The 12,054-nt window shown below is 53.5% G+C and overlaps 1 long non-coding RNA gene across 2 annotated transcripts in view; it reads right to left on the reverse strand.

Annotated features, from left to right (window-relative positions):
- Nucleotides 1–10,698, reverse strand: part of LOC112923804 (uncharacterized) — a 92,571-nt gene extending 81,873 nt beyond the window's left edge. Inside the window, exon 1 of one of the 2 annotated variants that reach the window (XR_003235767.2) lies at nt 10,025–10,698. This is a non-coding gene — a long non-coding RNA (uncharacterized lncRNA). The remainder of the gene's footprint in view (nt 1–10,024) is intronic. The other variant, XR_003235766.2, reaches the window with a different exon arrangement.
- Between the last annotated feature and the right edge of the window lie 1,356 nt (nt 10,699–12,054).

A 12,054-nucleotide genomic window follows, 5' to 3' on the forward strand; every position in this document is an offset into this window, starting at 1 on the left:
TCTAACTTGCTCACCAGGGCCTAATAAGTGCTTGTTGCATAGTTGGTACTCATTGAATCCCTGAGGGACAGATGATTTTTCTAGCTGATTTAGCATGATTCTAAAAATATGTGTGAGTATCTATTATTACATTGTATAAGCAATAGGTACCTCAGGACGTTTAAAGCTGATTATCACAGTCTCCACTCTCAAGCAGCTTACAATTGCTTAAGAAGGATAAAAACGTTGTTTTTACACATCTTGGGCAGAACAGTCAGTACATGCACTATACAGAGACAGTGTGGTGTCATGTGGGGAAGGGCGCTCACTGAGTTGTGAGATACTGCGTGTGAGATGCCAGCAGGAGGGGCACCTGGGCGGCTCAGTCAGTCAAGCATCTGACTCTCAGTTTAGGCTCAGGTCATGATCTCAGGGTCATGAGATCAAGCCCTACGTTGGGCTCTGTGCTCATCGCAGAGTCTGCTTGAGGATTCTCTCCCTCTCCCTCTGCCCCTCCCTCGAGCTCCTACCCCCTCCCAATCTCTCTGAAAAATAAATAAATAGATCTTTTAAAAAATACACAAAGATGCTAGCAGGGTAAGAGCTGAGAGGCAGCATTGTGCAGGATCAGGAGTATGGACTGTGGAGCCCAGACTAGTGAGGCTCCAATCCCAGCTCAGCCACTTCCAGATGTGTGACCTTGAACTGGATTTTTCACTTCTCTATGCTTCGGTTTCCTCATCTGCAACACGGACGTAATGAAAGTACCTGCTTCCCAGTCTTGTTGTAGAATCAAGTGAGTTACAGTCGGTAGAGTGCATGGCTCCAGAGGACACACCAGCCTGGCCTCTGGGACTAGACAGAGATGGTTAAAGGGCTGACTTCTGAGAGAAGGTGAAGTTCAATGGAAAGGATAATGAGGGGCTTCTCCGTGGAAAAGTTATGTTCTACATCAGAGAAGACGCACCACGGCCTGGAGCGTTGCTTACAAATCGGGTCAAGCAAACATCCATTTTCCCCATTCACTCATCTGTTTATTTTTTGAAGGAGAGATGATAATAGGATGCTGGTCATCTGCTGATCCTATTATATCAGAAAACATGACAGAGCTGGTCACCAAACCACAATATCACTTTCTACCTTATTCTTTTTTTAAATTTCTGTCCATTATGCTTTGGTTTATTTTTTTTAAGATTTTATTTATTTATTCATGATAGAGAGAGAGGCAGAGAGAGAAGCAGACTCCATGCAGGGAGCCCGACGTGGGACTCGATCCTGGGTCTCCAGGATGACGCCCTGGGCCAAAGGCAGGAGCTAAACCGCTGAGCTACCCAGGGATCCCTATGTTTTGGTTTAAAAAAAAAAAAAAGATTTGAACTCATTTGGTCCTACCCTTTCTACCATGTGAGTCCATCCACTCGCCCCTAAAATGATAAAGCCCGCCCACTGTCCTCTGGAGGGCTAGTGCCTGGGTTAGAACATGAGCAAAATGCCAAGGTTTGGGGAGATACCACATAGATGTCAGATGGATTTATTACTGTGGTCTTTTCCTAAAAACCCCACCCAGGGTTTTACTCAGAAATATCATATGCAGGGGCACCTGGGTGGCTCATTTGGTTGGGCGGCTGCCTTCAGCTCAGGTCATGGTTCTGGAGTCGTCTGGGCTCCTTGCTTGGTGAGGAGACCACTTCTCCCTCTCCATCTGCTGTTCCCCCTGCTTGTGCTCTCTTTCTCTCTCTCTCTCTCTCTCTCTCTCTCTCTCACTCACTTTCTCTCTCAAATTAATAAATAAAATACCTTTAAAAAGAGAAATGCAAAGCATTTTAACGTAGAGGAAAGAAATCAAAGAACTTGAAGAGAACTTTCTCTAGCTCTATGTTTCAGAGAAGAGGAGAGAAACCAGGACCCCACCTAAGAGCCCAGCTCCAGGGCTGGAGGCAGGGCAGCAACACCAGTGTCAAAGACCAGCCAGCACTGCTCCTGCCTCCCCAACTCGGGAGCATCTGCATCTACTCTTCTCCAAGGCGGAGCCAAACACAGGATCCATCCCCAGAAGGAAATACCAACAACACAGCCTCTCCTCATTTCTTGAAAGGAACTACTGATTTCCTTCCACTGTTTAGTCTATCGTGCAGGAATCTGGGAACCCCTGGTTCCATCTGAGGCACTGTGATGTCGGGGAAAATCCTGCAGGACTCGCAAGCCATCGAAGTCAAAATTGAGGGCAGCCCGGGTGGCTCAGCGGTTTAGCGCCACCTTCCGCCCAGGGCCTGATCCTGGAGGCCCCGGATCGAGTCCCATGTCGGGCTCCCTGCATGGAGCCTGCTTCTCCCTCTGCCTGTGTCTCTGCCTCTCTCTTTCTCTCTCTGTCTCTGTCTCTGTCTCTCTCTGTGTGTGTGTGTCTCATGAATAAATAAAATCTTAAAAAAAAAAGTCAAACTTGAGAGGAGGCATGACCCAGAATTTCTTTAAGTTGCAGAGACATTTCAGGACACATCAGTCCATCTATTTTGAGCCTCCCCGTCCTTACTTTTCTCTCGCCCCAAGGTCAGGACTAAAGGGCCACCACAATGCTCTCCCAAAAGAACAGGTATAGGGAGTGGGCAGTGAAGGTGAGAGCAGCGACCATGGGAGGGGCTCCAGCCCCTCCAGCAGCGCTGTCCCTCCCTGAGAGGCAGAGGCGGCCCAGCAGAGGCTGGTGCCTTCTCCCCTGGGTGTGGGGAGCACCCCACGCGCTCTCCAACTTCCATTCCTGGCAGGGGCACTCGACAGAGTTCCCAAGTAAAGGGCCAAGGGCTCTGGGGCCACAGGGGGACCAAAGGCCATGGAAGACAGTGGGGCTCAGTGGGAAGGAAGGAGCGCCTTTGGGCCCCCAGGGTGGACTGGCCACGAGAGGCCAGGCTCCTGGGGTCTCATCAAGAACGAGATCAGAAAAAGGCATAGGGTCCCATTTCTCCCAGCCCTGGGAGGTTGAGGGGGCAGGGTGTCCCTTCAGGGAAAGCTCCTCAAAAAGATGGGGGGAGTTCGAGAAAGTGTTGCAAAAACCAGAAACCAAAAAATCGAAAAACCCAGAGCAGGGAAGGGACAAAGAGAGAAGCCAAGATGGGATGGATGGGGAGTGGGGGGCTGCAGAGGCCTAGGGGAGCGCAGGGGCAGGGAGGGCAGACAGGAGAGCAACCACTCTGCTCAAGGGGGTGGGGGCAGGCTGGCAGGGGGACGCTGCCCAGAAACCTCAGCTCAAAAGACTCCTTTGGGTTTAACCGTCCCCTAGGACTGTGGAAAGGGGGGAAAGGAAGGGAGAAACAAGTCAGAAGTCTCAGGAGGATGGAGCTTTGTGCTGTAAGGACTACCTCTTGGGCCTGTCCCCAATTTTCTGGTTTTTGTTCCTGGTTTAAAGGAGGTTTTATGTCACCCATGAGAGTCTGCATTTTTGTGGGATTCAAATATTCCTTAATTAGGTGTTGTCTCTTTACAGAAAGAAAAGACGCCTTTTATTTCATTTTACTTTGCCATTTTAATTTACTCCCTTTCGTGTTTAATAACTAGGTAGGGAAATGTTAAACAGCTGCTGTAAAATATTACAAACCCTGCTCCCTGGGAACGTTGAGAAGGAACTTTCTAGAGCTATCTCCCTCCCAGAGAGGAGCCCTGAGAGTGGACCCACAAATCCCAGCCTGGGTGGGGGGAAAGGTAGAAGAAGGGGAGGTGCGCTCTTTCCCCCTTCCACCAGGAGTCCCCCTACCCTGTCAGCCAGACCCCCCCACCCCCCAGACCCCCATCTCTGAGGTCTGAATGCAGAGGGAGTGAGAGGGAAGCTGAGAAACACACACATCCACCTCTTCCAGGTGCCCCGGCTGATAGGACCCATCCAGAGCTAGAGGATCTGCCCTGGGAAGCTCTGGAAATTCAAGAAAGAAAAAAAAAACCACAACAGAAAAGCAAAAGTGTCCAAGCAAACGTCTCTGTTTGGCCTTGGTCTACTGGATACTGCCTTTCTTATTCTGTCCTTATTGAGTCTGAGGACGACCACATACACCGGACCAGGCTCTAGTTTTTATACAGCTAGAAAAGTAAGGGGGGTGGACTCCCCATCTCTGGTGGGTTGACCCTTTGGCCAAGGGTCAGTAGCTGTCTGCAAACTGCCAAAGCTTCCCAAGGGATCTGGAACACAAATTTGTAGGGCAGCACAGGGCACCAGTTTCCATCGACTGAGCTGTGTATGATGCTTATACGCTCATTTTGCTGGTAAAAGAGCCTGTCATAAAATGTAATACTGACTATAAAACAAATCAGCGCTTTGAAACGACTTGCTTCAGATGTTTTCATAAATCCCTAATGACTCAGGCACTGCCTGCTATTGATAATATTAATGTGTTAATAGTTCCTCTGAAGCAGCAGCACTGGGTAGGCCTGGACACACACTCACACACACACACACACACACACACACACACACACACACAGAATACCACACTTGAAAACACAATGCTTCGGCTCTCCCTCGAATTCCAGCTGCACTTGATTGACCTCAGAAAGCCAGATCCAAGTGAGAAATCTGAGATTTCAATTATTGGCTGGAGCTCCCCTTTAGTTTAAAGTGTTTTACATCGGTTCATAAAAAGGTATATTTTTTATGCAAAAATATGCAAACATATAAAAGCATGCAGGCACACCTGTGTTCCCAGCAGCATTAGTCACAGCAGCCAAAATGTGGAAACAACCCAATGTCCATTGACAGATGAACAGATAAACAAAATAGCATATATCCAGGTGCTGGAGTATCACTCAGCCATAAAAAGGAATGGAGTTCTAACGCGTGCTACAACTCGGATGCACCTTGAGGACATCCCACTCGGTGAAATAAGCCAGTCCCAGAAGCCGTACGCATACTGCAGGGCTCCACTTACACGAGGAACCTGGAGCCCTTAGGTTCACGGAGGCAGAAAGTGGAAGAGGTTCTCAGGGGCCAGAGGAAGGGGACGTATATCTGTTTGGGAAGATGACAAAGTTCCAGGGGGCGGGTGCTGGTGCTGATGGGTGCACAACGTTGTGAATCCCCTAACGCCACAGAACTGTATACTTAAAGGTTCACATGCCAAATTTCATGTTACATTTACTTTACCAGAACTTTTTTTTTTTTGCAAATTCATTTTTTTAAAGATTTATTTATTTATTCATGATAGACATAGACAGAGAGGCAGAGACACAGGCAGAGGGAGAAGCAGGCTCCATGCAGGGAGCCTGACGTGGGACTGGATCCTGGATCTCCAGGATCGCGCCCTGGGCCAAAGGCAGGCGCTAAGCCACTGAGCCACCCAGGGATCCCTACCAGAACTTTTTAAATGGGAGAAGAAAAGCGTGTAAGGGACATGAGGGTTTTCAACAACCTTCCACACTCTCCCTCCCCTGCTTGTATTCCTCTGCAGAGCCTGCAGTCCGTCCCCAGGCCCTGGAGCTCCCAGCACCACCCACTCCTGAACCAGCCACGTCTGGCATCCTTTGCCCTTAAGAAAATGGCAAGTTTTGGGGCGCCTGACTGGCTCAGTCAATGGAACATGTGACTTTCGGTCTTGACGTTGTGAGTTTGAGCCCCACGTCGGGTGTAGAGATTACTTAAAAATAAAATCTTTAAAAGAGAGAGAGGAGAGGTTTTGTGTCTACACTTCCCAAACGCCCAAGCAGCTCAGGGAAGCCTCTCCAGGAAAACCCAGTTCCAACCTGAAAAGGGAGCTTAAGGAACCAAGAATGACATTTTCATGATGCAATTTCTCTGTTCCTAACTGGCAGCATTCAGGTCGGAGGAATCTCAGAAAATCAATGCTCCAATCTCCCTGCCTGTGGCCACAGACACTAAAGTTTTCTCGAGGTATGTTTCTGTGGCTGGACCACCTCAGCCCCCTGTTTCCCAGGATGGACAGGAAGGGTCTAGAGAGCCAGAGTGACAAATAACACGGGGGGGGGGGGGGGGGGGGGGCGGGAGGGGAGGCGCTGGCTAGATGGCAGTGTTTTCCTAGACTCGCCTGTCTTTTGGGGATCCTCATTCCTGAGAAGCTCTTGCCTAGAATCATTTTGTGATTTTGCCCCCACACAGGTCCAAGAAGGGGAACCTGGGAACCCCCAAAGGTTGGATCTGAAGGCAGAAAGGGGAGGCCCAATCTGAGGCCGGCACCTACCTAGAAGTTCTCTCAGTAACATGGTAGACACTGGACGCAGACCACAGGTTTTTCTAACTTGTTCTTTGGGGTCAGTTTATTTAAGAAAAGGCCAGAGCATGGTGTGGCTCAGTCGGTAGACTATGTGACTCTCTCTCTCTCTTTTTTTTTTTTTTTTTTAAGCAAAGACAGATCTTTTTCTTTTTCTTTTTTTAAGATTTTTTTATTTATTCACGAGAGACACAGAGAGAGAGGCAGAGACACAGGCAGAGGGAGAAGCAGGCTCCCTACAGGGAGCCCGATGCGGGACTAGATCCTGGGACTCCAGGATCATGCCCTGGGCCTAAGGCAGGCACTAAACCGCTGAGCCACCCAGGCGCCCCGACCATGTGACTCTTGATCTTGGGGTTGTGAGTTTGAGCCTCGCACTGGGTGTAAAGATTACTTAAAAATAAGTCTTAGGAAAAAAGATGGCCAGGGCAGTCAAACCCTTGGCCCTCTCCCCCTGAAAGGAGAAAAATATTAGCATAATCCTTCCCATTCCAAGTCTCCCTGGGCCTTCCTTTCAATTTTCCCTACGCTCCATTACCCCAAGCCAGGCAGCCAAGAGCTCCTGGGTCCCCTCACACAGGCTTTGGCCCAGTTTTGCATCTACGACGCATCAGAGCCAGTCTTCTCCCTGCAAGTCAGAAAGATGACCCCCACAGCTGGTATGAGAAGCATGTTCAAAGCCCTCCATAGAGATGAGGACAGAACAGAACACGGTGCCTGTGAATTTTCAGGCTGATGGGCCCAATGTTAAGGACCCCCTACAAAAAAGGGGAGCCCACCAGAAGGGCCCCACACAGTCTATAGGAGGAGCCCCACTGGAAGGAGGTGGCAAGCAGAGCATAGGGCTCCCAATATGGAGGGAGGGCCTCAGGTGGGATGGCCCCAGGGTGCAGCCAGTTCAGAGCCTGAGATGTGAGCCAGCTACTAAGTCAAACACTGTTAGGACTTGGAGCTGTCAGGACTTGGAGCCAGGAGAGATGCATCGTCTAAGTATCACTAAGAAAACTTCACAGCCAGCATCCAGATTTTCTAAATCAGCCACTTCACCAAATTACCTGCCAGCTCATAAAATGCTTGCCTGACTTGCCTTCCTTTCTCCAAATGATTTTATTAACCAGTGTGGGGGGTATGGTGGGAGCAGAGAGAAAACTCAGGGGTGAATTACATTTTAATTTTATTTTAGGGAAGCCTGGGTGGCTCAGGGGCTGGGCGTCTGCCTTCAGCTCAGGGTGTGATCCCGCATGGGGGATGGAGTCCCACATCCGGCTCCCTGTGGGGAGCCTGCTTCTCCCTCTGCCTGTGTCTCTACCTCTCTGTGTGTCTCTCATGAATAAATAAATAAATCTTTAAAAGAATTTTTATTTTAAATGCAGTCTTTCTCAGTTTTGTTTCTTTCAAGGCTGTGCTAAATTTGGTTAAGTCCAGGATGTGTAGGCTCTGAGAATTTGCCAGCTTGGATTTAAATGTGACGTAATTGTGTGTGTGTGTGTGTGTGTGTGTGTGTGTAGATTTCTCTGATCCTGACCAAACATACACTTAATATTAACAGGTACTCATTTTAACAGAGCAGAAACATGTCAATTTCAAGAAGTGTTTATGCTTACAGTATTTGGAGATACATTTTTTAAAAAATCGTATTTTGCTTTGTGCATACATATTTGCTTTTGCTTGTAATTCTTCTAGAAACCTGTAATTCTTCTGGAAGCCTGATTGTTTCAACTACTTCAGCATGGACTCACTGGAGGAGCAGGGAGGGTATGCAAAGCTGCAAAGTGCTTTCATATTTAAAAGGGCCTTCTCCAGGATTGCAGACCAGTGGGTCGATGGTTTTTCTCTGGATACATTTCCTGTTTTTCAGGCTGACCCAAGTTCTCAGACTTTCCGGGGTGGGTCGAAGCAGCTGGGGGGCTCAGCGGGATCTCTGCAATTCAAGGGGGCCTATTCCGGGCCAGGATCTGAGCCACCGCCTCTTTGTCATCCTCTGTCCAGCAGGCACTAGGCTGCCAAAGACCCTGGGGGTTGAGGGCCAAGTGACCTGTAAGTCAACTTTACAAAAGGGAGGCTGGAGAAAACAACAGGATGAGTTTAGGATCCTGAGACCGGAGGAAAGGAGGAGAAAAATGGAAGACTGAGGAAGCTGGACACCTAAGACACCCTCCTAGGAGCCCAAAGAAGGAGTTGTCATGGGTTTGGGCTCAGCAGACTGCAGGCCTCAGGAGAGCCCATGTCTGGGTCCCTGACAAGCTAGGCCTCCGGCCCCAGGAGCACAACCACAGCCAGCTGAATCCAGAGGCCCTGGGGCCACTCCCCCCAGGACAGACCCTGTCACCGTGCAGCCACCCACTGATGCACTCTTTGGGCCTGCTAGAGCACAAACTCCACACAACTGATTGAGTCTGTATTGAAACCACAGGTCAGAAGATCACCAACAAGGCAACAGCTACCTTTACACACTCACTACCTCCAAACAGTTAACGGGATCACACACGCCTGGCCACACAAACCAGGGGAGAAATCGAAGGCCTCCTTCTCACAAACACAGATGCACGGGGTCCACCTAGGAGAGCAACCTCCAGGCCCCCCAGCGGCTGGCTTCCCGAGGCCCAGAGGCAGGCTGTACTCCCTGGGCCTCTTCCTAACCTCGCGGCTGTCCCCACTCGCAGGCTCCTGGGAGACCCGGATCATCGGGGGCCCGCCTCTCCCCGGCCCTCGGTGGCCTCGCCATTTCCTGGGCTGGGAGCTCCCGCAGCAGGAGCGCGTTGCCCGTGCTGGAGGGACTTCAACTTGGAGCGCAAACCCGGCCCGGGGCGGGGGCGCGGGGGCGCAGGGGGGCGCCCACACCCCCAAGGGCCGCACCGCACTGGGCGGGCGCCGCGGCCTGCGGGGGGGGGGGAGGCGGGGTCACGACCCCCCGCGGAGCCGCGGCGCGGGGCGCTCGGGGTCTGGCGGGGTCTGGCGGGGCCTGCAGCCGCTCCCCCTCCTCTCCCAGCGCGCTCGCAGGTTGTGGGCCGCGGCGGAGCTGCGCCCGGGGCTACAGCCCCCAGATGAAAGCGCTTCCGCGGCCTGGACACACGCCGCCCGCGCCCGCCCGCGCCCGCCCGCGCCCCCGCAGCGGGGACGGAGGCGAGTCCACGCGCAGCCGCGCACACCCACGTGCGCACACGCGCGCGAGCCTGGGCGCTTTCCCTTTGTGCCGCCTCGCGGGAGGTGCCTCCCGGCCCGGCCTCCGCCTTGGCCCTGGGCGGCCCCCGGGCCTGGCTCCTGCCGCCCGGGCCCGGCTCCCGTGCGCCCGCTCGGCCCGGGAGGAGAGCGGCCGCGCAGCCGCCCCGCGCGCCCCGCACCGCCGGGGCTGCGGGCGGCTGGGGCCGCAGGGCTGGCCTCGGGCCTGCGCCCTGTGTGTTTTCCCTTCGCCCCGTGAACGCTAGATTAAGACGTAAAGATTACCCGCGCCGAATAATGCCGGGAGTCAACACTCGAGCAAACAAAAGTGCTTGCACAAGTCGCCAACCCCGCTGGGACCCGGGCCGCGGGCTGGGGGAGAGAACGCGCTCCTCGCTGCTAATTACAAATAAATGATGATGTGCTCACTAAGTAATTGATTTAATGAAGTTCCTATGAAACTATTAAACCCGGGTGGAGGTCAGGCTGGAGGCGCCCCAGAGCGCCCATTGTGGGCTGTTTAACTCCACCAGGCTCCTCGGAAAGACATCGGGGCTAATAGGTGAAGTCACAGCTGCTCGCGCTGACTTCTCGGAGCGCCCGGCCGGCCGCGGGCACCCCCGCGCCCTCCTCCCGCCGCGCCCGCGCGCCCCGCCGCCCGCACCCCGCGCCGGCCAGCTTACCCACGCCACTCCCAGCCCCGCCGCCGGCTCCCGAGGGCCTCTCCAAAGGGATCCCTGGTCTCGTTAAGAGCGGGAAGTTGAGCGCTGAACTTGTGCGCACCGCCAGCAGTTGGCGGCGTCCACCGCGCCCACCCCTCCCTCCTCACCCCACCCCCGCCACTCCGTGCAGGAACTGCAGCCAGTGTGCCACGCAGGGTGCTCGCGCGCTCTTGGCAAGGTGCCTGGAACCCAAGCGTGTGCCCAGTGCACTGGCTAGGGCGGGGGGGAGGGGGTTGAGTTGTACATGGGTGTGTGTGTGTGTGTGCGTGTGTGTGAGAGAGAGAGTTGTGTGTGTGCGTGTGTGCGCGCGCCCTTGCGTTTCAGACCTAGAGGCCACGTTTTTACATGCCTTACCCTGGCCTGCGGCCTGTGTGTGCCAAAAAGTAGTAGAGGCAGGGAGAAGGGGACCAAAGAAAAAGGTGCAAAAAAGATCACCCATGGGGGCAGTTGGGCATGGGAAGCCTAGTCTCGGGTCTTGCAGACCCGCCGCTGGAGGAGGGGGCTGTTCTGGCACAGCGCCCGGACCCGGCCTGAGGGTTCCGCCCTAGAGCAACGCCTCCAGCTCCCAGTGGGGCTGCCGTGTAGGCCGCAGGCCGAGGCTCCCGCTGAGAGATCCCAGCTCCCTCCCCAGGCCCGGCGCGCAGAGCCCAGACCCCGCGGGAAGGTGGCAACTGCTTCTGCTGCGGGATTGCTCTGGAGGGAAATGTAACCGCCCCTTAAACTGGAGCCCGAGGGGACCCCTGAGGGGACACAGGCCCTAGGTGGAGAAGCCGACATTGCAAACGGATCTAACGTTAAGGATGCTAACCCCCTGCCCTCTGCAGCAAGGGCACGAGATACTGCATCTCCCTTCACTTTCCGGGTACCTAGTAATGAAGGAGAGGGCCCATGTCCCTCTGGAACTCAACGCCAGGAGCCAGAGCCTCCCGTGGGGGTTCTGGCTGCAAAAGTCAATCTGCCAGGGTACCCTGCACCCCCCCACCCCCCCCCCACCCCCCCCCCCCACCCCCGCCAGCCAGCAGGTCTTGTCTGTCCTGGTCAAGAACTGAGAGTTCACAAAGTTTCTTAAAGTACTCATTTCATGTATGTCACAGTTAGTTAGCAATAAGCTCCATTCCTTTTTTTTTTTTTTTAAACGTTAGTAATTTCCAGCTGCTGAAATACACTTCCATTTGATTTTGAGTCAAATGATTGGCAGCGGGGAGGAGAGAGGTGTATTGGCTCGGTTCTTGGGGCCCTTAAAGAGAACTCCCTCTGTCTGGGTCTTCCCTTGCCTGGAAGGAATCCTGACAAACATCTTCCCTTGAGGCTTGCTTGAGGTCTCAGTTTCACCGTCTGTAAAATTGGAGTGGAGGAGGTCCTTGGAAAAGCTCCTTTGTGCTCTGGGAGAGGAGGAAGTCAGTAAAGATGCCTGTTTGCATCAAGCTTTCGGTTTTCTTTGCATAAACCAGCTCCTTTGTAAAATAACACCTGGCCAGACTGCCTCGTGGATTTTTGCAAGGCTGGGGTTTTAATGTTCCCCACGCGAGCCAATGACAGAGAGCGGGTGTGCCAACTCGCCCGGTCCCCGCACGGCCCTGGTCCGCTGAACTGCAGTCTCCCACCTGTGCCCAAAGCGGTGCCCGCCGGCGCCCTCACCTCCCGGCCGGGGCAGATGTTCCCAAGTTGTTCCCGCCTCCCCTCAGCCGAGCCCTCGGATTCCTTTAACGCCTGCTGAGGACTGCATCCCTGCCGCCCTTAATGTAGGATGGGCCCTTCTCTTCAGCCTCCAAATGAGAAGTGACATTTGCACTCGGCTCAGCCACCGCGTGAGCACAGCGCGGGGACACAGGCCCATTGACCTAGTGGGGCCGAGGGGCCGGCGGGCTCGGCGGCATCCGAAGCTGCCTTAATTAATACCATCTTAAATAGTCCAGCAGCCACCGAAGACAAAGTTGAAGAAAGACTTTAAGGCTGAGTGCCCCTCGACAAGCTCTTTTTCCCGGTGTCAT

Source organism: Vulpes vulpes, chromosome 6 (assembly GCF_048418805.1).
Source record: "Vulpes vulpes isolate BD-2025 chromosome 6, VulVul3, whole genome shotgun sequence".
Lineage (NCBI taxonomy): Eukaryota > Metazoa > Chordata > Mammalia > Carnivora > Canidae > Vulpes > Vulpes vulpes.